The following is a 27444-nucleotide window of genomic DNA, read 5'->3' on the forward strand; positions in this document are numbered from 1 at the left end:
AGGTCTGTCCTATTAAAAGGTCTCTCCTCCCTGTCTTTGTCTCTGTGTCAACAGATCTTTAAAAGGCGAATAGGTTGCCTGGCCTGTGCTGCTTTATTTGCAAAGTTACGATTGTCTGGAGAAGATGACCCCGAGATATTGATTTGTGATCCCTCATATGAACACACAAACACCTACTCTGTTTGGTTAACTTTCACTCTTCGGTTGGCCTTCGAAAAAGGTTATTAATGGCCAGCTCATGTGGGTTGCAGAAAAGGAAGAAACATGAAATCAGAATTTGAGAACTCGTGCATCGATATCCATATAATTCACATGTAGTTACTCACAGAAAGTTGTTTATGTGTGCAATAGAATATTAAGAGAAAGCTGAATTTGAATAGATACATGCATTACTAGAATAATTACATAAAATAAGAGACATGATATAATTTAATTTAATATATTTTATTACATCACCATAGCAACATATCTTGCCTGTTTTTGTTTTGGACTTTTTGTTCGTTTCCCTCAGGGTCTGCCATCTACTCTCTGCCTGATTCCATGTGTATGCAGCATTAGTGAAATGGCTCTTTACAGGTACAAAACAGATAAGAGGAAAACCATAAATCTAAAATATATAACTACCTAAAAAGCCATGTAGACTATGACCACGGCACAGCTTCTTTTCCACCATAACCTTGCTATTTCTTGTCACTTTGCAGAGACCTGACAATCAATGTCAAATTTGAATGTTAATAGAATCTTAAATTATTCAACATTTAGTTTAGCACATTTGAACTATTGAAATTACCCTGGCCTAACTCCAAGGTGTGTTCAATAGTAGGGGATACAGGAATTAGGTTGAGGGCTGATTCAATTATCAGGACATTTTCCTAACTTTATTAATAATTTATTAGTTATCATTGTCATTAACATTAGGTTGTTAAATTACTTATTATTGAAAATGTGTCACTAATTTGCCAAAATAAGCATATAGCAGCTGTACTTTATGATAGAATCCTTTTAGCTTGTTCATTTAACTGAAACTTTCTTTGAGAGTCACTCGATGACAGTGGTACAGGGCAGATTTAATCTCTGCACACACACCATTGTAACAATCTTCAGTTAGACGATGAGGGCTTACTTACCAATATCACAGTAAGCTTTCAACGCCTTCATAATCATTGCAGCATTATTTCCAGACTCCAGTGCTGTGTTTGTGCCTCTGCTACCCAGAGGTGCCAATGTCAGTTAGCGTGTAAAATATGAAAGAACAACTAAAACTCAAGCTCAATGCTGGTACAGGTCAGAGCCACTTAAACTTTTTGGGAACGTATTCAAATGTTTCATATGTGGGGGTAGTGGTATTTTAGATGCAAGGAGAATACTAATAACGAGTGGGGTGTTTTTTTTTTTATTAGGATGAAAGAGGATGAAATGTCATTGGTGAGGAACAGCGGCTGACAGATTTGAATGGGCCAGTGGCAGCATCTCAGAATATGATTTATTATTGCAGAGAAAAAAGAGCTGGAACTTTCATTGAATCACAGAGAAATCATTTATCACTTGTATTAGTCTCGAGTATTTGGTTGGCTTTTCAGCCTAGAGCCATCCAAATAAACACAGAGGAGCAAGTCGGAGAGATTGGACCCCTAATGGCTGCGGCAGAGAGGCAGATTCTGATATGTTCCAGATGTTTTATGATTAGACATAATAGCCTTCTTGAAATGGCAACTGAGGCTATAGTCAGGAACTATTAAACTGTCTATTTGGATCCATTTGAGAACAATGTACTGCCCAAGAGAATACTAAACATCTATCATGTAATTAGGGGGCCTGCACACCATATGTAAAATCAAGTCTTTCTGAGATCCTGAATACAAGACAATGACAGTGAATGGTGGCGATGAATGGCAGTCGTCATTATTTTTACATCCATCTGTTCACTTCCCATAATCGCATCAATTGCCCGGTCCTCTAACAATAACACACAGACAACCACACTAATGCTATAGACATCTGCTGGTTGAGACACCAGAGTGGAAGTTTTACAATTTGGCCATGAAAAAACAGACGTTCCACTGTTTTCCTTCAATCAAGCTACAGCTTAATTCCACCGGGCTCAACCACCAGTAATCAGCTTTTAAGTGATGTTCCGTTGAGATGGAAACAAATGATGACGAGTCCTTTTGTAATCCATCAAACCTGTGCTTGGACTTTATGGGATCTTTCAGCCAGCTGGTCTGAAATGCCTCGGTACATGTCTGTGACTTTGTAATACTCCAACAGGCTGCATTCCTGTTTTTATATGTCTTGACCTTGACAGTAGTCTCCCACTCTTCCATATGCATGCTTTGATGAAACCACGTGTCACTCTTAATGCTGTCAGTGCGCTGTCATGTCAATTTGACGCTTTAAAATATGTGACAAGCTTTGAGAACAACAAAGCAAATAAAACGCACTTCAATCAAGCAAATAAAAACACACGCACACAAAGGCACACACAAGCAGAAAGCCACATACACGCCCATGCGCACAGCCTCGCAATCATGTGCAGACACACAGGATATATAAAAATAGAGAGGGACGGGGTGTCAAACAGAAATTGTCACATTAAGAAAGATGAGGCACCCCAGCAATAGCCAGTATGCAGTGTTTCTTCCCTGTGGCACAGACATTTAATGGACGATACCCAACAGAGGACGGCCAAATATTAGTTTTCTCCATCTCGCTCAGTCCATAACTAGAGGGGTTCACATTCGCTCCTCCACTCTGTATCTCCCTTACCCCCCAAATTGCTCCTGCACTCATTACCTCTGCAGGATTGATGGTTTATTTTCATAAAGCACCAAGCTGATATCCCACAGATTCCGAATTAATAAAATATGAAGGACATTAATATTCCCAGCGTTCACATTTTGCTATTATTGCAGAGGTGCTAGTGAAGCCCCCTGACTCGCCCAGCCTGTCAATCACCCTCCAGGTACGCTGCTGCCTCTCTGCCCCAGTCAGGCAGGAGGTGAGCGTTGCTGACAGACTTCAAGCGGCTCCCTCAAGGGCATTAAAGGGCAGGTAATGACATAGGCAGCACATTTATAACTTCCTTGTTTTGAGGTAAACTGTGTTCAGAGGGCAGAGGATCATTTTTTTGTCTTTGAGGATTTGTTTGGAATTTCACTGATCCTTCAGTTTTTTAATTGTAGGCCAGCTGGAAAGGGCATACACGTCCTTATTGTCAATATTTCCATGCATACTCAACTGCTTTCCTGTAAAGTGTGGAGGTATTATGACGTACTGTTGATGTCCCTGCTTCTTTATTTAACAATAACCACGTCTCTAGCTAATGAACATACCTGTAACTTTGCAATATTTAGCTGCACTTTCCTCCAGGACTGTTCTCCTTTTTAATCTCCGCCCTTTCAGCCCCACCTTTTTCTCTTTCTTTCTTTCACCTGTTCTTTTATTCTCTACACTGCTCAGCCATGCACACTCCACACACTGACTGAACGTTGTGTTTATGTATGCGTGCCTGCGACCAATAACGTTGACCATCAGGTTAAAAGATGGCAGGGAAGGCTGGCTGTCTACAGTTCTAAATGACAAGTGTATTCGCTTTCATATACCCATTTCATCTTGTATTTTTGACATTGGCCAAGCCATCGGAAATTCTCTTGGTGATCCTAATAGCCAGTGCGGGCCGGATCCATAGTTTCTACGATTGTATGAGTGTCCGTACGAACCACTCGAAGAGAACATTACTGTTTAGTACTGCCAATGTTGCACAGAATATCATGATGATGATTAGAGATGCATAAGAATTTTCATGTGCCTGATTCAAATTTAAAGTTCTCCTTACCTTTCCATCAAAAACAACGAACAAAACAGTATGTTGTTTATTTAAAAAACGTTTCCTTTTCTGTCTTTGTTTTCACTTAGCTAGCAGACTGGACAAAGGAGCATCCAGAGAGAACTAGGTGTGCACATAAAGCATAGTCTGATTCCGTCGCGTCCCTCTCTCTCTCATCGTAGCTAGGTTGTCCAGCACTGTGGCTCTAGGTGGGTTTGTCTGACAGTCTTTCAACATGACAGATAAGAGAGAATAATTAATTGATCAGAGCAGGCCAGGCTTTAATCCCTGGTGTCCTGGTGATAAGGGAAGGTTTCTACTCTCCTGATCCCTCTGCCGATAGGGGCTTTTTCCTTGGCGGTTTCCCGTTAATAAGCCTGTCAAAGAGGCACACGACTCTGGGCTCCGTCCTGCACAGGTTATCTTGCCGCCACACGTTCCCATCTCCTCCCTGACAGCCGACAGCAGCCGGGTCGCTGGGCCTTTGAAACCCAGGGAGAGCGGGGCCTGTGGGCGTCTCTCTGAGGCGGCCCTGTCATTTAAACCATCTAATTCAAACATCAGGTGGGTCCGAACCCACAGGAGACTTGGGAGAAAAGAGAACACAGTCCTGACAGACCAATGGACGGACCACACTCGCCGAAAGCTGAACTTTAATAATTCTCTTTAAAGGCAAATAAAACGGAGGCTTGTTTAGTACAGCTTCTCTCCCTTGATGCAGTGTGTGTGTGTGTGTGTGTGTGTGTGTGTGTGTGTGTGTGTGTGTGTGTGTGTGTGTGTGTGTGTGTGTGTGTGTGTGTGTGTGTGTGTGTGTGTGTGTGTGTGTGTGTGTGTGTGTGTGTGTGTGTGTGTGTGTGTGTGTGTGTGTGTGTTCTCTCTCTCTCTCTCTCTCTCTCTTTGAGCCCTTAATGAAATTGACTGGTTGCTTGTGAGATGAAACAAGCGTGGACATTTTTCATCCTGCTTTAGTATGAACTGTATGTCTGGACGGTAGAATGACGAGATCTGTGTTGAAGCCGTGTCTGGCAGGAAATATGGTAATGGTATGGCACAAGTCTGTAGCCTTGGGAAGAGGGAATTTACAGTATGTGCACAGTAAGCAGCTTCAAATCGAATAACTCAAAGCGTATTTAAGTATTAAACTGCTGTTTATTGTGGAAACATTTTAAAGTCTTGCCAGTCTACATAAATTGAACAATATTTCTTTCACAATGCTAAGCCATTACGTTGGGGAAAGACAAACAACTGAAGCTAAATCTTGAGGACATTCTGTGAATATACACCACACTGCAGATGCAACAATGATAGTCTCATTTAGCTTTTAATTTGGAGGCTGAGTGGCCTGCGGAGTGAGTGAGGAGGACAGTGCGTATCTCAGGGCACCAGCAGGATGTCTGCTAAGTAGCAGTGTGCGTGGTGGCCTTGGCACTGTGGTGCACTTCATCATTTCCCTCAAGCCTCACCTATTTTGCAGGCTGACTGCATGCATTATCATATTTTATGTGGGTCATGAAAAGCACAAAGAAGTTGCACTGCTCAAGAGAATTTGTGTGCGTCAACACATTTCTATTGATCATAATACAATTAGTTTTCCTTAAATTCTCCATTTAATTTAAGTTCATTTTATTTTGATAACCTGTATATTGTTGTATAATTCAGCACAAAATGTAAACAAAAGTATACATATTAAAGTGCATACAAAACTATATGTTGATATGTGCTCTCTATTGAGATGTGCCACGTGAATTCTGCACATGCAAAAAATATGTCAGTAGTTTTAATTATTCTGTGGTGGTCGGATTTTTTGATATTGGTCTATCAAAATCAGAATGGCTGTTGATTTGCACTACAGATTTTTTTTTTCTAATAAAGCCTCATAAAAGGTCTGGTACTGATTTTTTTAGGGTTCAAGCCCCCAAAGGGACAGAACCCTATTGAGTTCGCCTCAGTTTACTGTTGGAATTATTTGTTGTCTGCTGCAGCGGCTCAGATTTCTGTGAGCTGGAACGAGCTAGAAACATGATACTTTACCCATAACTAGAAATCATATGCGAATGTTTCCCAATAAATATGACTCCAATCTGCCAAATGGTGGCGCTGTAAATTAACTCTGAAAAACAGGATTTGTGAAAGAATATGCCCCTCACGCAAGTCTGATTGACTTTAAATTTCAATGTACTCTACAAAAAAGCATTGTAGAAACTAGATTTGAATGTATGGCGGATGCCGTTCATCTGCATGTACTGCCCGCGCTGAAGTGATATAATTTCCATTCAAACACTTATTCAATGATATTTCTTAAGCAGCTGGCATTTGATCACTTAATGACTTTATGAGTGTGTTTTTCAACTACGAGGACCAAAGATTGGAAAAAATCGATGTCGACGCAATCTCAGCGTCAACATCATAGATTACACCTACTCGTTGCAGCAGTCTTAATGTGTGTGGAAGAAATGCACTGTATGTAATTACACTGTAGAACTTGAGGATTTGTTCCAGAATGATGATGGTATCACCACATCAGACACCTTCTGTTTTACTTCTTACCACATATATAATATATGATTTTTGAATCTACTCGTTGATACTCTATTTTATTATTAATCTTGTGTACTCAGTTTTTTTTTTATATCTTTGAACCAGCAGACCAGTTTACGCACAACAATCAAGTCAAGGTCAGTTCTGAATGATTTACTTTGTGACCACGCTCTGTCTGTCTGTCTGTCTCTGTCTATTCGGCTGTCTTCTGGCTAACTGGAGCACTTCAGCTTTTTCGATCTGTCCAGCATAGAAAAAAAAAACATTTAGCCAATGCCGCTCCTTATCTCTGTCGCTCTTCTAATCTCCTGTGAGCTGCAAGAGTGGAGGAAGAGGGGCTGTCATTGTCCAGGGATGTGAACCTGCAACCTTTTCAATTTCACCCCGCGCTTCAAAGCCCTTCCGCCTGGACGATCTCACGTCCTGGACAAAGGTGCCATTTGCTTTTCATTTCCTCCACGATAAGAGAGGAGAAGAGAAGTATTGTATATTGTAATGCTCCCTCACCTTTCTGACATCAGCAAAATTGAGGTGCAGGCGAAAGATCAATACAAATTAAAAGTAAATACAAGAAAGGCAGTGAAGAAGAGCAGATACATTACCATGTTTGGAAATCCATTTGCTCTGGTCCACAATGGTTTTGTTTGTTCAAAAAGGTTACGACAAAATTGGAAAGTTAAAAAGCTGAGAACTTATACTGAGATATTTTCAGAATTTCATTTAAAATTAAATTTATTTAGTGACAGTGATATTTGTGGGTTGTTTTGTCTATATCCCACTCAAACTTGGATCACCACATCTGCCACCATGCAGTAGCTGGTGTCACCAGTAAGTTCTGATGTCATTCCTCATCTGGCCTGGACTTTAACTGGGGTCCCAGCTGCGTGGTCAATGTTGTGGAGAAATCGTGTGTTTTTACACACGCTGTTTTATTTTTGTGAAATGAGCCATGCTGCTACAGTTTAAGCTTCCAGTCTTGATTTATTGTAACATTCTTGTATTTTTCCAACTGGCCATTCCACTATTCAACATTTCACTTTCACTCTCCTGGCATCTTCTCCCCACTCCTCTGCTGAATTATAGGAAACCCTGCGAGCTGATATTCTATCATTGTAGTAGCAATATCCTACACAACATTAAGCAAATTGCATCTGGCTGGCAACATGTTCCAGCGTCTAAGCACACCTAACGGCGTGGCAGGTGGCCTTGCATCGATCAAAAGCAGCCGGCCAAGATTGGTCGGCCAAATGTGGAAAATTGCTGCTCCTGGTAATTGTGTTTCTCTTCCCACTATTCTGTTTCTCTAACAGTCCTGCATTTCCATATGAATGGCTTGATGATGTCGCACTTATCCACAGGGGTACATGCATATGGAGAAAATGAAGATGCTCTGTTTATTCTAACATCTACACTTTGGTTAAATCTTCTCCTGGTGTAAATGTAGAGGTACAGCATTAAAAAATGTAATCTGCACAAACCCTGGAGTAAATGCATAATCTGTTGCAGTACTGTATGTGGGGCTGTTACCTGTTGTGTCAAGCCTAACAAAAACTAGCCTTTGGAAAAAGTATGTATCTGGTTAAATAAAGAAACGGTCCATGTTACAAAATAAATAAAAATAATACAATTTGTATCCATTTATTTCACTATTAAATTCCAATTTCAAAATGTGATATTAATGGGGATGGTTTGGATGGGGGATGTTAACCATGTTGTCCAATGCACTGCTCTCAGTACAACACTAATGTCACAGGTTTTGGGGGGCCAAGGACAGAAGTACAAAGTACGGCTGGGTATTACATTGGCAACTTCCATCCTTATCCATCAGACTATACATTATTTCAAGCCCAGTGTCCCTAATTGTGTCCATAGTGGACAAAGCTAAGGTGTTGTCCACTGACATTTTACACTTACTGTGAGAAGCCATGCGCACAGTGAGCAGATAACACCCTTGGAGAAGCAGTGGCATTTTCACTGTTATTGCTTCTGTATATCTGAGTGGAGCCCTGGGATTACCATCAGTACAAATTAAAAACAAATAAAGGTTGCCGAGGGAAACAGAAGACAAAGATGTGGATTTGTTATGCTCTGATGTATGGACCACTGATACATAGCAGGTTGGGTCAGTGAGCTAGTGAGTGTGCATCCTAGCAGCCTCATTGCCAACTCACCTGCCAGTCAATAACCTATTTAGTTTAATGTCACAACCTAAACCTATACGGGCAAAGCATATTGACAGCTTTGAGAGGCCCCCAGCTGCTAGTGCCAGATAAACTGCATTTGAAAAATTCATCCTTTCATTGCCCCAGAGTCCTTTATAAATTATTAAAGCCCCTGTCAATGAATTATAGTGGAAACGTATAGTTGAGGAGCTAATGTGAGTGATTTTGGGTGGGGGTGATCAGTTGTTTAAAAGACAAGCCACTATTCCCACATCACATTTCCAGTCCAGCAAGTCCACCCCCTCTCAGAGGTGAAACAGTCACTAGCTGGCCTTTATGAATCTTTCAGAGGAGGAAAGACGGGAAGTGATGGCATTTCAACGTTTAATATAGTGTCATTTCTCAGGTGTAATGCTGGCTCTTCATGTTATGCTGTAGCCTGACACTTTAAATATGACCTCTTTGGCTTTGTGAAAGTCAGATTCACCTAGAGGTAAATATTGAAGAAGATGACAAAGTGCACGGTGAGACTTGGTCGTGGCAGCTTTGTTTGAACTCAAAATCCAGAAACTAAATCAAACGTTGGTATACGAACGTAACAATGCATCCTTGTGTGTGTCTCAAACATTCTGTCGGTTGGATGACATCTGAAGGTGACTTCCTCTACGAGTCTACGTTTTTGATGCCCCTCCCCGGTCGCAGTCAATAAGCCATTTAATCTTGGTGCTCAGGCGAGTCGATGCAGCCGATGTCGTGTTCGGGGCTTATGGTTGACAAGACGAGGGTTCTGCCCAGACCAGATAAACCATTCATTTCCTTGAGCTCCTTTGTCTTCCGTTCCTTTCAGAGAATAGAGCTCTTGGCCTATTTCAATCATGGATGCCTCTCTTTAATGAGCTGCTTTAATCCGTAGCAGCGAACGCAGCTTGCCTTTCGGCATGACAAAAATGTACCAGATTAGAGGATTACTCACATTTATGTATTCATGTACTAATTTATGAACACAAGCCATTCTAAGAATCCCATGCAAGAGAATTGGAGTTTTGTCCATATCAAAAGCTCGTGTTGCACAAATTGACATTATATATGGGTGATGCATCCCTTTGGGAGTATTAGCAATTGTATGGTTTCATCTTCATTGTATTTGTTGAAATGAGAAACTGCCCGGATTACTAAGGGCTTGGAGGATAACTCCACGACTGTAATACTGCGTCCATGTGACCCTTCCTCTGTGTTGAGCTCATTACCTTCATAATTGCCTTCATAAGTATTTTCATTTTAAGGGGCACATTTTGTCGCTGGTGAAAGTTACCTGAGTGCATATGTTGTGTCATATGAAATGTTCAAACACAGTAATCATTGTTTAGTTATCAGCATTGACGGTCTTCCATCCTATGTTAAAGTGTTCATGTCAGTTTTGCAGTCCAAATGGGATTCATTTCATTTCTTTGTGTCAGATTAATATAAATAATTTCTATTTCTAGGCTTGAGTACTTGCAATAAGATCTATACCAATGACATTCATTTGAATATATAAAAATACACAGACATAAAAGATGGAATTATTCTATGACTAAACCCTGGACAATTTGACCAATATTGTGAATACAGTGTAAAAACTTGTAGAAGCCAGAAGAGAAAGCCTCAGAACCTGTCCCAAAATAGCTTAGTCCTGGTGAGTTATGCTGAACTTTGATTAATATTTCTTTACCTGGTTTGTATTATGGCTATACCGAATAGTTTAAAGCTTCATTCTCAATAACAATGATTCCGATTCTAAATAAGCATTCAAATGATGCCAAGTTTGGGGTCTATTCCTTCTGTTTAAACCTGGTATTTCTGTACAGTTGCAGATAAAGATTAGGGTACACTAATATAATATATAAACAAGAGTTGATGTCAAAAGAAAGAGTCTTTGAAGACAAACACAGTGCACCTGTAACACAGCAATGCTGGCAACGTCAAAGATGCGCTCCTGGAAGAGGAGCGCATCTTTGACGCTCCTCTGAGGTGATGATGGAGATTGAGATGGTGTCATGCAGTCCAGTACATCAACAGCTGGAGATTTAGACGAAGCGAGTGAACTCCCGTTACTTTCTCTCCGTGGTTAGAAATAATCCATACCGTCACAGCTCTATATTTACTATTACATCTATTTGGGTTGACTTTAATCAAGCAACTTACATTTTTCATCTCCCAACACAATAAAATACTCGCATTGGAATCCGAGAAGAGCAGAAAAAATGCATAAACATTCTGTCGATTTGTTTGATAAGGCGCCAAGTAAAACCCTTCCCCTCCCATAATTTGGTGAGATGGACCTTTAATGTTGCACAGTTGAGCTTACTTTTGATACAGGTATACATTTGCATTACAGTTACTGTTATTACAGCAGACTGACACAACCATCGGTGATAATTATTTGAAATACACTTATTGTTGAAAATCATATTTTACTTCAGAAAGTTTGGGGAAAAATTTGTCAATTTTTGACAATACATGTTAATTTTTTATTTGTATTTCTTTTACTTTTTGAAAGCCTGATATTTTAGATGTACAATGCAGCTTCAACTTTTCTAATAACTGTACATTGAGGCTTCCTTGCTGCTGTGCGTAGAAATATGAATATGATTTAATGTGTGATATCTTTCCAAAATAAATTCTATTGTGTGGCTTAAAGATCAAGTCCATGGGAAACAATCGGTGTGGGGGGTGTTGGTGGGCAGACAAAGTGCGGTGGGACGCCTCCCAAGCTCCTCTGGATCTGGCCACAGAACATCACGGTAAATGCGGTCAGACAGATGAGTCTCGCCTCGGAGCGCTGCCTCCCAAGGGCAGAGTGACATTTTCTGGGGACAATATGGGACTGCAGTGGCATAGAAAATCCCCTCCCCCCCCCCCCCCCATCCATTTCCTCTATTTTCCGCTCTCTCCCTCTCTGCTAATTTCCCTGGTCCTGAGTGCTGCAGTAGCTGCTCTCTGCCTTTTCTTTCTGTTACAGGTCAAAAGACTCAACTAAGTTCCAATAGCCTGGTAGCACTATACCGGGCAACGAAATGGATGAAAATGTGACTGGGTTCAACAAAGGAAAATTATTACAGGCAGTAAAGATACACAGCACCAAGTACATTTTTCTGAAAATGTATGGGAAAACCTGTAGCTGTTATGCATATGTCATAAACACCTCGGCTCAGAAAAGTTAAAACACGGGGGATCAGCTACCAAACAGAGAAGCTGAGAATGTTTTGCTTTTCACGATATGAGTTTGTTGTGATTTGTATTGCTTTGGAAAATGCCTTCACTGTTCCCTGCTATTCCTTGATTATTGTGATTTAAATGCTGTTACTAATTAGGGCTGTCAAAATTGGCCTAAAAATCATGTTGGAGTATCGGCTGATTCGTGGAGTCGTGATTAGGAGCACTAGCAATCTTAATAAGGTTGCCGCTGGCTGAAGGAGGAGACTTTCAGGAGATCGCCCGAGAGTTTCCTACTTGCTGTTGGCTATATTGTATGGCATTTAAAGTTAATAACTTGTGTTTTCTAATTTAAAAAATGACCAACGTTGGAAGATGACAAGCATTACTCTCCAATCTTTTAAGTGTTTATGTCTCCAGTATAATCTATAGCTTACATGTTTTTTTTTACATGATGTTACATAATGCTTGCTTATAGGACATGGTGCCTCTCTCCCTGCGACCAATACTAATTTTCATATAAAACATTTTTTTATATATATTTCTTTCAATTGAAATATTCAAATGTTGTTGACAGCCCTTATACTTATATAAACATGAAAACAGCAAATAGAAAATAATCAATATACATGCCTCTGTGTTCCACTTTATGCACCTTGATTATATATCATTGCCATACATGTAGATCAACACTTTGTGCCAGCTGTATGTCAGTGTCCCCACATGTATTTACTGTTTAGCCTCCTGTACTGTGCTGTCATCCGTTCGAGTCAGACGGCACATCTGTCATTGTTGATCGCTGCGGTTGTCTGTGTGACAGATGAGTCCTTCCCTCTCAGCGGGGACTCTCTTCGGGGAGGTACAAATTCCTGCTCATCCAAGCATTGGCAATCATGCATAGCACCTTGATGAGAGACAGGCCCCCGCCACTTGATTGACTGGCATTCTAACGTGAGGCGATGGCTACGAACACCACGGGCACAGAAAACATTAAGACCGTAGGCGTTCAGCCCCGTCCTCGACACACAGAAACACGCTTGGACACACAGAATGAATCACTGCACATTAAGAGCTCATCCTTCTCCCTCTCCCCTGTACTTAATAATGAGACTAGCTGATATCCATGGCTAATCTCATTAGGGCATGTCACAGAGCAGGGGACGGGTTTGCATTGAAGTTGCACTGACTAGGTATTACAGTTGATTACACATGTACAAGCCACTCCATCTTGAAGGACAATGTTTTATTGTCCACTTCAGAGGGAGGATAATGTATTCAATCAAGGTTTGGAGAGTTTCTTGACATGGGGCTGCAGAGGGTCAGAGACAATTAACTTTCAAGGGTCTGGTGAGAATCAGGGTTAAAAGCCTCCAATCAAGTCAAGCAAGTAATTTGCTTTCCCCCCTGGTAAGCCAGTTAGTGGTCAATCCAATTAAGACTTTGGTTCAGACCCATCAGTGTCCTGCAGCGGCGTCCTGCAGTCAGACGTACAGAGAGCAGGAAGGGGATCTCTGTGGAGGGCCGTCTGTCACACAGGGATTGTTTGACACTCGTCTTTGATTGCTCCATTTTTCTGTGCTGGGTTCCACCGTAGGAGGCTAACAGGCGTAGTTGAAGTCGGTCTCTCTGTCTGTCCTCCCCAGCGAGGACAAGCGTGGATCCCGCTGGGTCAGCGGGACATTGATTGGGCGAGAGACTTTGCTCCTGCCGGGAGCAAGAGGAGAGGATGGACCCGGCGGTCCTGCTGTTTGTTTAAGAGCAGGAAGCCATGTGGAAAGGCTTAATGTCTTAATTGGTGTGAGTGGCAACGGACGGTACCTGACGAGACTCATTTAATCAGGCTTGGATGGCAAGAGGGGAAGGCAGGGGTGAAAAGGCTACAGGCTTGGATGGCAAGAGGGGAAGGCAGAGAAGAGAGAGAGAGAGAGAGAGAGAGAGAGAGAGAGAGAGAGAGAGAGAAGGGGGAGATATCAGGCCAGTGCTTCAAGCACGGCCCCCTCAGCTGCTTTGTCGTCCTGCAGCACACCGTTCCAAGACACCCACTGACACCTCACAGCTGTGTCTGTCAGACTCAGCCACTCACCCACTGAGTGCAGAACGAGGATGCAACAATAATTAGAATGTATTTACACCAGCGTGTACATGCATGTCCTGCACATGCCTGGCACAAACACAGCAACATTACATGTTACAAAAAACAAAACACCCACGATCGCTGCCATGCGCCAAAGGCCATGTTCAGACCTGGCATTAACATGTGTCTCGGGTGATCAGATCACAAAAGACAGTTGGAAGCAGAGGTGTTAATGCACCCACGAGGCATTGAGGAAACATTGAGATCCGATCGCTCAGATCACATTCGGAGGTGGTCTGAGGGATCTTAGGTGGTCTACACCGCAACATGAGGCAAATCAACAAATTAGGATATGTAGTTATATGGCTTAATAGTTTGTTGGTGCTTTGAGAAGATGCTCTGCACAGTTTTACACCTGCCCAGCCGCCCACCTGCTCTCATCCTCATCTCTCTGAAGCTCTTGCCAGCAGCACAGATGTTCCTGGGGACCACCAATGGTCATATATTTTTATGATCATAACATGTACCCAAAATCACATATACATAGGATATTTCTACTGCTTACTTTCTATGCTTAAAAAGCAACAACACATTTGGTCTTTGGAAACAGAAAATGGTTTGCTATTTGTGAAATTGGCTGCGGGGAAGTGAAATATGATCACAAGTGGTCACTCCAGAAGCATGTGGAGACAAATTCTAATACCAGGTGATAACTGACTGGTTGGAGCTGTCCACTTGTGACCGGACCTCGTGAGCCAGATGTTGATGCTAGGTTTGAACAGGGCCACAGAGACTAGATCTTTGTTGGTCAGAGCATGTTTACACTTTGAGTTTCATCCCTGTGTGTCATGTCCAACATGGCCTTTGTTTGTTTGGGGCCATTTTAAGCTCTGCCACACATATCTGACAGCCAACCCCAAAAGACTTCATATATGAACAACACAAACATATAAAGAAAACATCACACACACATATACACACATACAAAAGTGTTCCCTTCGGGACAGTCCATCAGACAGTAGCAATTGTTTAGGGACTGATGTTCCTCTGCACAAAGTGAAAAGGAAAAGAACAAAGTTATTTTCTCCATTGTCTTTCTCAGCTTGTCCTTTCAGCATGTTTGCTCCGATTTTGTCCAGGTCACTTCACCTAATGGAGTAAAATGAAGGCCCTGAGGCCAGGACTTGTCCTCTTGATACAAACATCCACGTTTCAGGACAAGGACTGCTCTGCCCTGTGTCTCTGCCCCAGGCTTGCAGAGAGAGAAGTCACTTAACTGCCCATTTACGTTGCCATTTTCTCCGGCTATTCATGGGCATACCATTAAAGCAAGGCTAGCACTTTGTTTGTGTCACTGTGCCTTTTGGCTGCCTCTCTGTGTCCTCCACTTCTATCTCTGATATAACAACCAGTTAAAACATGATATTACTCCTTTGCTGCTATTGAAGTGCCCTATACACAGATGTAATTTAATAGTCAATCTCAGATATCTTCAATGGGTGAATGTTTATTTTCTATTAATGGTTTGGTTTTTGTTCCATTGAAAGGTTAATGTAACAATGTACACTTAAACTGAAATATCCCCTAAAAGGAAATGGACAAAGAAAGGGCTGCAACACCTCGACTATTTTGATTATTAATTTATCTGTCAATTGTTATGATTAATCGATAATTAATCATATGAAAAGTGTTTTTTTTACAAAACTTATTACTTGTAATAACTTGCTGTAATAAGTAATACGCATTTTTTTCACTGATATATTTTAGAATATACTCTCTTTTTATTTTCTAGATCCCTTTTTTTAAATGTGTTGCCTTTTTTGTTAAGCACATAGAACTTTGAAAAGTGCTGTAAAAATAAAGTTTAATATTATTATATTTGATTAGATATTGCTCAATTTTCCGTTTTCACAACATTTAAAGGATCCACTTTGAACGGTCTATTACTGATGGCATGAAACATTCCCAAAGCTCCATTACATTACGTTATAGACCATTTCAGTTGAATTGCATTGCTAGGCAACAGATTAAGTCCATGTATATTTCCTGTCAGCTGATTACATTCACATACACTGCAACTGGGACATATTTGAAATATTTAAGCTTGCATCTGTGAAATGGCTTCTAAATAGCTTTAACGGGGGCCTGGCTGAAGTGATTCATCAAAAAATGGTGAGAAAACAGGTGAAAAGTTTTTCTGTTCTTTATTTTTAAATTTGAAACTGTAATGGTGCATTTGCCTTTTCTTCTCTGTATCGCTAGTCTCAGCCTCCGACTCATTTCAAATGCTTACTCCAGAGACACTGGAGAGTCTGAAGGAGACATCATAATTTCCCTTAATTCATCGTGTTAGATACAAGCAGCGTCATTGGCTGGTTACTGCCCCCACGGAGCCTTTGCCACAACGGCTCCGTGCATCACAACATTGACCCAACTAATCAATGATGAAATTTGTTGCCAACTATTTTTATAAATGATTTAAATGATTAGTTGCTGCTACCCAATACACGGATCACACAGGACTAGTCTCCTTCAAAAGCTGATCCAGCTCACTGTTCCAACAACACATCTCTACTGAATACGCCACCTACATGCGCAATCCCACACAGCCCTTCCCATCAGGCTATGCACACTATGTAGGGGCAGTTTGGCTGGTGGGCATGGTTTTCTTCAACTGTCCGCCCACCAAAAACTCATCATCTTTATTGTCCCTCCTGTTGATGTAAAATTCAATAAAAGTGGCAGGGACCATTTTGAATTGATTATGAATAGATGCCACTGCCTGGCTGTCTACATTCATGACAGCTCGGGGAGAGTTGATGTACTGTATTAGACAAAGTGTGCGGGCTTGCCTGTGTGTGTTTGTGTGTGAGTGTGTGTGTATTGAGGGGGGCTGGGCGGGAGTGTGGGGGGGCTTCTTCATTATCTTGACTTGAAAAGTTGTTTGCTCAGAAATGTGGCACATGGGTGACAAATTGTGTCTGCATTGCCCACCCTCTGTTTTTTTTACATAACCTTGCTGGTAGTGCATAGCAAATCTGTCTCTTCACATTTGTATAGATATGTTCAATTGCTCACGGGGCATGAATTCCTCATTGCCGCTGGAAAATGGGGAGGTACAGATGAAAAACCATCAAGTCCTTACTTTTCACATGGCTGCACTCGACTCATTGCTCTCTGATAGCATGCCCCTGCAACTTAAGCTGTGAATAATGATGTTTTTAAGTCCTTTTGACCTTGCCTTATACATACAACCTGTCAAAAATTGAACATGTTGCATTTCCTACACCTGCTGTCTCTTGGCACACCATCGGCACGGCACTCCTGTGGCGTTAGAAAGGCCAAAGAAGCTAAAACCTGTTAGTGTCACACTGAAATATGCAACGACAGGTGATCACCTGGAAAAAAAGCATTCATCCATCTGGACAGTTCAATACTATAGCACTGTTTCGTGACTGCACTAGAGTGGTGGCAGATCAGTAAAGATGCATATAAAGTAGTTTTCTGGTATAATGTAATTGAAAATTACATAAATACAGCTCAAAACACAGTAAAAGTGCACATGTCTCAGTTAATTGGTGTACATGTGTCTGGGGTATTTTTCATCCAAGAAAAGCATGAAATTCATTTGACTGCTCCTTTTTAATAAATCTGTATTGATCAGCAGAGTGTGCTCCTCTCCAGACAGCAATCAAGACATTGCAATGCTCTGCACCCATTTCCTCTCTCATCCTCAGGCTGCATTGATTTTATGAATGCAGGGCTCTTCTAAACCTAGTTGGTACTTTAAAAACTTCATCGTCCTCTAGCCGGTTATTATCGTGGCTCATGAGCCTTTTCTGCCCTTGGGAATGACAGCTATTGCAGAAAATGCTGCCGGAACATTTGCTTCATTGCTGTTTTATCTATGTTTTTAAAAAAGCTCCTTTTACATTCCTTTTACGCTCTTAATGCATGTTTTCCTGAGGCTTTGATTTTTTTCCATTTTGCACTTTCTATTTGAATCTATCACTTTTATTTTGAAAGCAGTCAAACATGTTGGGCCAATCACAAAATTGTGAATCTGGTGCAGCTCCACAATCCTTGCACCAATATTCCCTAAAACGATGGTGCCCAACTGGTCCAACCTCAAGGTCCAGAATTTCCCTCAGACATCAGGGGCCATGTGCATTTAAAGATCTGTGTCGATTCATATAAGTGAAAGTACGTCTGTGAATTTTTTATTGTGTGGGCATGTGAAGCCAAAGACAAATTCCCACGATAGTTGACAACAAAGATGTCTAATCAAACCCTTCATGACCGAAATATGCATCCTTTTAACAGATTTATAAATCCACATGTACGCCTGGTTTTGTTTTAGAATTGAGTCAATTTGGAACTGGGCGCACAAGCCTTATTTCCTCTCCCACAGTTTCTACAGCTATAAATGGATGTAGAAACTGATTAAAACCATTAATGGTATGCAATAAATCAATTTAAAGTATCTAATAAGGTAATAGATGGAATCGCATTTGTTGATGGCAAATGTAAAATTATTTGGACACTCCTGATTACCCTCAACCATTCCTTTGCCCCAACAGCTTACTCTCTCTCTGTCTCTCTATCCATCTTGCTCTCTGTTTCTTCTCTCTCACTCTCTCACCCTTCATTAATTATAGGCTCAGCATCAGCAGTGCGTCTCACAGCACGGGGTTAATGTAGATGAGGATATGTCACCCGGGGAAGCTGGTGCCTGATAACTGAGTTCCCCACACCCCTCACATCCCACTGTGCCACCCACATCCACACTCATGCTACCCCCATGCAGCTAAGTGCACCTCTTAATCTGCTTTCAGAACTTTTCTAAACACTGCGCATGTTTCCATGAAAAATTAATTTACATGCTAAAGTGGAATGGCTAACGCCGCTGGGCACTTGGTGTTTTTATTTTCGATTCACGCTGACAGGAAGAAAGCATTATATTTGGACAGATTTTTTTCATTCAAATGAATGCGGCTGTGGCGTAGTGGAGAGCAAGGTAGCTCTCCAATCAGAGGGTCGGTGGTTCGATACCCGGCTTCGGCAGTCGATGTGTCCTTGGGCAAGACACTTAACCCCAAGTTGCTCCCGAAGGCTTGCCATCGGTGTGGACTGGATGTTGCATGAATGTTAGTTAGAGTCTGATGGTGGCACCTTGCATGGTAGCCTGTCATCAGTGTGTGAATGGGTGAATGATATGTAATATACTACTGATTGTAAGTCGCTTTGGATAAAAGCGTCTGCTAAATGACTGTAATGTAAATTAATGCTTTTCAGTGTTGCAAAACGCTCCCAGATTTTTCGCTTTTAGCTTTTATAGCGGTGTAGAAAGGAATATCAGACAGACACAACCTGGTAAATTAAAACTTTTTTGATCCTTTTTCTGAACTTGCTAGACATGTTTTCACAGTTGCATTTCTATGTAAATGCTACTTGGGTTCCAGTTGAAGCTGAAAGCCATAGTCCTTTTTAGTCCAATGCATACTTTGTCACACTAAGCATTGCATTGAATCTCTGTTTTATGTGTTAGTTTTTTTTAACGTTACTGTACCGTATACTGCACAATGTCTGTAGAGCATGCAGTTGCCTGTGCTTGGCTTAGATGCGCAATACATAAATAAAAGGATTAACACGATCAGTGTCAATCTCTGTGTGATTTATATTGCCTGAGGTGCACGTATTCTTCTGAGACAAAGACAAGTCATGATTAATTAGTTACAAACCATTGCATTACTGCAGTGACTCAGAATGTGAAGAAAAAATGAATTTACTTCAGAATATATGCTCACTCTGACGTGTGAATTTTGTCAGTATTCTTGTAATTGTACTCATGCACAGTAAATCCCCTGCTCTGTTCGGTGAAATGCAACCCTCACATCTCACCTGGGTAATACATCCTGTTATTGCTTTGGATAAATAAATGAATTCAATTACGTTCTATGCATTGAATAACTTGCCTCTCACACAGCCCGGCTTTGCCTGTTTCAAAGTGATTAATGCTGCAGTGGGGAGCGGTAACTAAAACACGGGAGAGCTTTATTGACATTAAAGAAGATATCATCATACAAGCTCAGACTCTGGGACCCATCAGTGAAAGAGTCACTCTCACGTCGTTGAGACGTGCAGAACAGAACAAGAAGTTTCTAATTTCAGCCAGGCTTATTGAGGCGTCATATTGCACCTGCCGTGAGCTCACTCTTCGATGGCCTTTCAGACCTCAACTTCCTGTCTCAATCAGGGAAAATGATTGCCTGGCTGGCTGCTACCTGCCTTCGTCATCCTGTAATTACACTTACTTCCATTTAGAGACACATGCCTAGCAGCTCTGACTGGTACTCGACAGCTCCCACTGAGGGACCATGGGTTGGGTACCAACCAGGGCTCAGTTAGCAGGGACTTGATGAGGGGGTTGAGAGATGTTGCTCTAACTTAGTATTAATTTAACAATGAAGCAACACGTGACTGATTCCCTCCTTTTCATCCAGCCCAGCGGACTTTCCTTAATAATGATACGTAACAAGCGTAAAGTCAATGTTTACTTTCTAACTTAATGTATATTTATATACATTTTGTTGTGTTATACAGGTAATGCTCCTTTTGAGCCTTATACAATATGCTGTAATGCTTTTTATGATGGTTCAAAAAACAATTGTTCTTTTGGGAGGGAGTCCAGCATTTTGTGATTGTTATACGCAAAATCCACAAAACTGCACATGAAAACAATAAGAAGTTGGAAAATAACAATAGAGCAGCATTGGCATGTGTGATGATGCTCACCTCTTCCAAACAAGGCCCTGAGAGGCCACGGTGGTTCCACCCTTACAGCTGCATCACTTCACAAGTTTGGCTCAATTTCACAAAGCTTTTTTTGTGCCAAGTTTTGTTGGTTCCGCAAGCTCCACCAAAGCAGTCTGTACTTACTGTGTTAACCCAGCCCAGTTGTTTAGATATCAGTTATGTTCATTGCACAGTAGGCTTTGTTGCCATTTGTTTAGAGAAAGAAGCATTCAGTGTTTTATATATATTTTTAATTAATGAATACAATTGTACTTACTGAACAATTATAAACAAATATATAACCCTTAAAGGCAGAGTGGTTACGATTTAGTGGCATCTAGTGTGTTTCAGTTTGCAACCAACTAAATACCCTCAGCTCACCCTCTGTCCTCATGGCTACTTTGTCTCAACCAGCAGATAAGTTAACAAAAAAATGTTTTATCCAATCGTGCCTACTTTGGAAACTTAGTGTTGGTGGCCGATTGAATTGGGTTTCACTTTTGTTTACATGTTAACAGATCTATTAATAAGGTATTGGCTTTTACTCACAAATATATTTTATTGCACATACAATGTAGCAAGTATAGTTTGAAGGCTGCTTTTGCTTTTTAATAACTGACAGTGAATAAAGACCTAACTTGTTTTACAATGGTATTTTCAGTATCTTAATGTTGATTTTCTGGTTCAGTGTGTTGTGCATGTCAAAAATACGGACGCATGTAACACATAACAGCATCTACTGATCTGGTTGCTTTAATGAGTTGTTCAATAAATCTTATTACAATTTCTTTTTTATATTAACTTTTTGGGCAAATATCTTTTTAATGTTAAGAATAGCATAAGGTATGCTGAAAAATGGCAGCAGTAAATGTAGTTGGTATTAGTCATAGGTTCTGAGTTTGAAAGTGAATGCAGGATAAACATCACCATAAAGACAGACACAACCACAAACAAAACATTCAGCTGAGATGCTGAAAAGACAAATAGCACACAAGCTGTAAGTGACGCACAACCGCTGAATGCCTTGACAATGGCTAATTTATCTGTCATGTCCATGGCATATGCCTCAATTAGAGAGTAATTTTCTTCAAATGTTATTGTTCAGCTTTCTGGTCTTTTTTTTTTGCTTTCCACAGTGGTCCAGCTGCAACAATGCTATACATTAGGCACATTATCACTGCCCACAGGGGCTGTTTGATCACAAAACATAGCATCCAGGTTTCTAGGGATCTGCAAGAGGGAGACATTTGGGGCAAGGGTTATATATTGCACCATGATGATGGGCCATTTTGCTGAATGGAACACTATATGGAATTGCTTTTTTTTTTTAAGATCGTACAGAAAATGGCCATCAGACCTGCGGGCCGGAACAAAGGGGCTTCATTATTGTCTGTGGCTCTTATTCTGTTACTGCTGGAGTAATGAGAAATCCAATGAAATTGCGGTGAAAACTACATAAAACAAGAGTAAATGTTACACGACAACAACTGATGGAAATGTGTTGAAGCCCGAGATTTTTTTTTTCTGTCTAGCTTGTCAATAATTGCATTGACTTCTGGAGGTGGCGATATCACATTACTGCAGGATAAAAGGACAAGTCAACCTGCATCTTCTGTAATGAGCTTTTTGATTAAGAATGAAAATCCGCTGGAGGGGGAAAGGAGTCTTATGATAGACTAATTTCTCTCGTGCCACATCGCTAAGCTTGCCTGCGTTCATGAAGAGCATTAAATAGCTGCTCTAGCCAAATGTCCTCGTCTTCCTCCAGCCCAGTCTGCCCAGCCAGGAAGCCAAAAACAAGCACTTCTGCTTGACACTCATGCATCTGTGTGCATTGTTATTCAAAACGAGATGGCTTGGTTGCAGCTACTTATCGTTCGAACACCCCCATTAGAGCTGGCTTCAGTCAGCCCAATTCAGGTTTGCACTCTCAGGAAATGAATCCATGTCTTGGTGGAAAGTGAGCAGCATGGTCTGAAATGGAGAGGAGGCTATTGTTGAGAGAGCATTACAGGGAGGGGGGGTGGGGGTTCCTCTGTCACTCCTTGGATAAGGTCTCTGCCATCAGCCTCGTGTTTAACGCTCTTTTTGTCACACCTCAGCCTCGTTATCTATTACCTCCTCCTCTTTCCATCTCCATTTCACGGCCTTTGTGTGTCTGTGCATCCTGCTCTGCTTCTGTTGAACGTTTGGCCTATGTTCAGAGTTCATTAGTCTCCTCCTCGCTTCATTACAGCCTAAAGATGGGCTGCCATCACCAACCGACGGCTATGCATGAGTGCGTCCCCCTCTCCCCCCACACCAGTGTGACAGGATACCCAGTTCAGCACAGCAGGGGTGATGGTTGTCATGTGGCAGTAGCATGTTTTTGTGTCACCTATTTGGTAGACGGAACTATTTCCTAGCTCTCACAAGACCCCCCAGAGCTGTTATCAGCAGGAACAAAAGTCACCTGCCTGTCAGAGATTCAATGCAAATCGAGCAAGAGAGTCCTAGACGGAGGAGGAGAGGGCGAAGGATGCTTCTAATTAAAGTTCAGGGTGATTTAGGTGGCAGCGGTGGGGTGGTGATGTCTGTCTGTTTTGCTTTAAAGTACCAGGGCTCTGGTAGACTTCCTCTGGCCGTGTATCGACAACATGCTGGGGCAGCATGTGGAGATAATCAGGCGCTATTCAGATGAGGATCAGGCAGGTTTGTTTACTGGAATCCTTAGCACCCTACCCCTGCCATGTAAACACCAGGCATGCCACGCCTGGTGGGAGGCTGCTGCTGCTGCTAGTGGCAACACAGATGAAGCATAGTTGCTGATTAAATTACAGCTTTCGTCAAGTGATTTTCTATTGAGTTTCTGCGTGAGTCACTGTAGCTTCGTATTCTTCCTTTGGTAAACAGGATGAACTTTTACACTGAGCAGAGGAGCTCAGAAGAGTCTGTGACAAGTCATTGGGTCTGAGTGAAGGTTGCTGAGGCGCTATGTGGGAGAATTGAACAGTGACATATCAGTAATGGAGCATTGCGCTCTCAGTATGAATGCATGGAGATATTTTTTGGGAAATCTGTCAAGTGGGATAAGTTACAAGGAAATGACATTCATGTGAAGAAAAAAAAGAGTGATTTAGTTACATAAAAATCACACTATTTCTCAGTTAACTTAAGGGGTATGGCCCTAATTCATTACCTATTACCTTTGCAGTGCAGCTTCTGTCTTCTCCCCTTGTGTGCTTAATATTCATACTGACCTCAAGGGGGCAGTGTGGGAGTCTGATTGTTCAGAGGTGTCAGACAAATGGGGGTTATTTTGTACCTGTATGAAACGTGCCCTTTCATTCGGGGCCTTTTTACAAAACTTCATGCTGCAGTGATACGTTTCCAAAGTTAAACAATTTTGACTTGGAAGACAACATGTTGAAAGAGGCATATGCGTTTCAAACCTTTTGTGAATATGTAAATTCACCTTTCTGTGTAATGGCGCAGCTGTCAAAGCTTTTGCAGTGTGACACAGCCTTGGTGCATGCTCCCCCATCGCGTTATCAAAAGCTGACAAGAATGGATGTGGTGTGTGTGGTTTCAGTATGTGTGTGCGTGTGCGTGTGTGTGTGTGTGTGTGTGTGTGTGGGTCTGGAGTCCATCTGTGGCAGAACAAGAAGGTTCCTGTGTCATTACCCACTCCAGTGCACTAACATCTTCAATTAACAGCAGCCAGATACTGATTACATGTTTTCAGGATGTTGCTCTGCCTCTGTGACCGATCTCCTCATACTCTGCTGGGCTCCAAAGTGCCAACAGAAAGTGAAGGTTGCACAGAGATGTAGTGAAAGCATATCTACCTTAAATACCTTTTCCACTGGTTCCTGCTGCTGCTCTTTCAGCCTGCAGGGGAAAAGAAAACTAAATGTGACTTAGCAATTGGTGCATAATCACGTCTCCAGGTGTAAAGGAATTTGCAGCATGTTTTTTTCCCCTGGCTGCGTATGGGGTGCATAATCAGTTAGCACTTGACCTTGACTTGTATCATTAATTCAGTGAGTAAACTGTCAGCCGCTCTCACCAGCTGTGCTCTGGTTTTTAACCTTGGTTCCCTGAAGGTCAAGCACTCTTCACAAGAGTCTTTCTCTCTTCACTTTTCTTAGAGTGTGGGGGGTTGTGCAGCTGTCTTTCTTTCTTTACTTTACTAATAACTTCACAGCAAAAGAAGGTAGCTACCTTACATTTGTTACTCAGTCCAACTCTGTCAAAGGTGCCTTTAAACACCTCAAGGTGATTCCTTAATGTAGGTTTACATTAGCAAGCCAGCTTAGAACACAAACTATATAGATACAACAACATTCAAGTTAACAGGAGGCATATTTCTCCTTATTGGGTAGAGACTAGCTGACCACCCACACTTCCAGCCCCTGTGCTAAATTGAGAGTTGGTTTTGCAAGAAGAGGATTGTAGGTTTTGTCCAACCTTGCAGGAAGTGGAGGTGTCAAGAGAACCCATAGTTCGGTAATAAGCAGATGCCAAAATTCTGAAAAAACGTGACAGTACATCTTTTTCTATATTACCCCAGGTACAATAGGTACTGGGAACCAGGGCTCGAGACTTTTCCCAGGGAGGATAGAAAAAATTCCTGATAATGTTTCATTTTGAACAACAAATCTGTGTTGAAGTTGAAGCCAGAGGAGGGCTAGTAAAATTAGCCTGTAGGGTCCCGTGGGCAGCAGCACAGCCCTGCTTGTATAATATTAAAATAAGGGCGCGAACAACTCACAAACAGGGTTACAATGAGTTATGGTGCATTCAAGCTCTATTCATTTAATCTTTTTATTGTGCGAAGGTAAATTCTAACTTATCATAATGTGTTCAAATGCAAATTTGTAATATTCAGTTTCTCTTGAGAAACTGCTGCGGATCATCTGGGATTAATATTACATTTGCAAAAACCATCATGCAAACGAATATAAAGTGGTTGATGTTGAAGTACATGGAATTCAGTGTTACATTTTTTACTATGGTATGGTAGAATTGAGTATCAGAATTCGTCGACTTCCTCAACTATTACGTTTCTGATATTGTGATACATTTGCCAAAGAGTTTGTAGCTGTGTAGAACTTTCACACTGCAGGTGGAGTGAAACACTCGTCGTAAGAGAGATAGATGCAATAAAGTTTAAATATTGGGATAACTGCGCACATTTTTGGACATTCTCCCTTGGAAGCTATTCGTAGCATTGTACTTTTTGTTCGATGAAAAGTGAGGAAATAGTTTGTAGAAATTAAAAAAGAGAGCACGGGAGAAACCTTGGCACATTTCTCACCTCTGCGCAGCCACCCAATTACGTCGTAAAGTGGGTGTGAATGTCGGATTGTGGGTTTCTGAAAGTTCCAGTAATTGTCAGACACAGACCCTCTGGAATCGGAAAGCTGTGGGGGGCTTGGTTTCCGGGGTTACTGGGTTTATTGACTGTAATGTAATGACTGGATCCCTTTTCCTGCTGTACTTACTGAAAAAAAAGCAATCACAACGTGTTACTAGCTAATGGCCAACACTGCTCGGATCTCATCGTTTTCAACCGCTGTGGTAGAAGAGTGTTGGCTCCATCAGGTAGGAAGGGGAGATGGAGGCAACAGTAACTAGGCCAGTGAAGGTGCACTCTGTTGAGTAACAATGGTATAGTTGCAGGTGAGCAGCTGAGTTTCCAAGCCAGGAAAATCAATTAGAGCCCAGTGTCTGCCTGCATTCAGTTTATTATTATCAATCCTCTTTTCTCCAGCTAGGGGTGAACTGTAAAGCACGTTTTACTTAAAATAATTTCTGCCTGCTTCTCCACCACCAACACCCCCACCTGCCTTCAAATTACATTAAGTGTCCTCTAGGACATTAACCACCGGACAAATCAAATTGCAGTTTCAGTAGGAGGATCAGGGTGAAATGAGCCTTTTCAAGAGATTTGGACCCAGACTGACTTTTAAAAGCTCATCAAGCATAACACTTGTCCTTGTTGTGCCCTTTAGACCTCAGTGCCTTAGAGGAGTGTCTCCTCGGCTTCTGTTTACCAAGGATACAATGTCATCCGCTCCTTCTTGTTTGCACTGCTACAGAACTCAATCAAATAAGCGCCGTTGATTGAGGCAGGGTCAATGCAGAGATGTCCCTGTCTTCTGCGTCACGCGGCTATCTCAAGTGAAATGAGCTGGAAAAGCTGCTGTCATGAGGAGGCAAAGGAGACTCAGAGCGAGGAGGGAAATGGATTGTAGTCACAGCCAGATCTGACTTTTGATAACAGGCGAGTCAGCCTTTTGTGTGAGCGGACACACTGATGTGCAGTTAGCAGGGGCAGTCATCCTCGGAGTCGATATAAGTCACATGAACCATGAAGGGCAGAGGTCAGCAGAGGTCAGAAGCTTAATCGCACATCGGCTACGTAGCAGTGAAACAAGATTGCTACAAGCCTAATGGGAAAAGGTATGTGATATGAATACATTTGAAGCACAGACAAGTCCACATCTGCTTTTGCTGGAAAGTAATTTCATCACCGATGGTCGAACATGCATTTTCTGATCTGAGAGATAGGAGAGGCAACAGATGTAGCTTGTTTCAGTTGTGAAAAGACTGGGGATTCATTGTGGCAAATAAGACACAGATTCATTGTGGCAAATAAATGCAGGTATTGCCATCCCTCTTGAATTTTGTGCCGTTGAACCTTTCTGAAGTACTTGATTCCTTTGTTCTCAGATGCAAACTGCTTTGTAATATTTATTTCAAAAAGATATCTGTATTAGATGGCTGCGATGCCAAAGCAACTATGCTATTTGCCCTGCGAGTCTGTGCCGTGTCTTGCAACCAACCATGGGACTTTCAGCAATGCGGCA

The sequence above is a fragment of the Anoplopoma fimbria genome, chromosome 12, assembly GCF_027596085.1.
Source record: "Anoplopoma fimbria isolate UVic2021 breed Golden Eagle Sablefish chromosome 12, Afim_UVic_2022, whole genome shotgun sequence".
NCBI classification, from domain to species: domain Eukaryota; kingdom Metazoa; phylum Chordata; class Actinopteri; order Perciformes; family Anoplopomatidae; genus Anoplopoma; species Anoplopoma fimbria.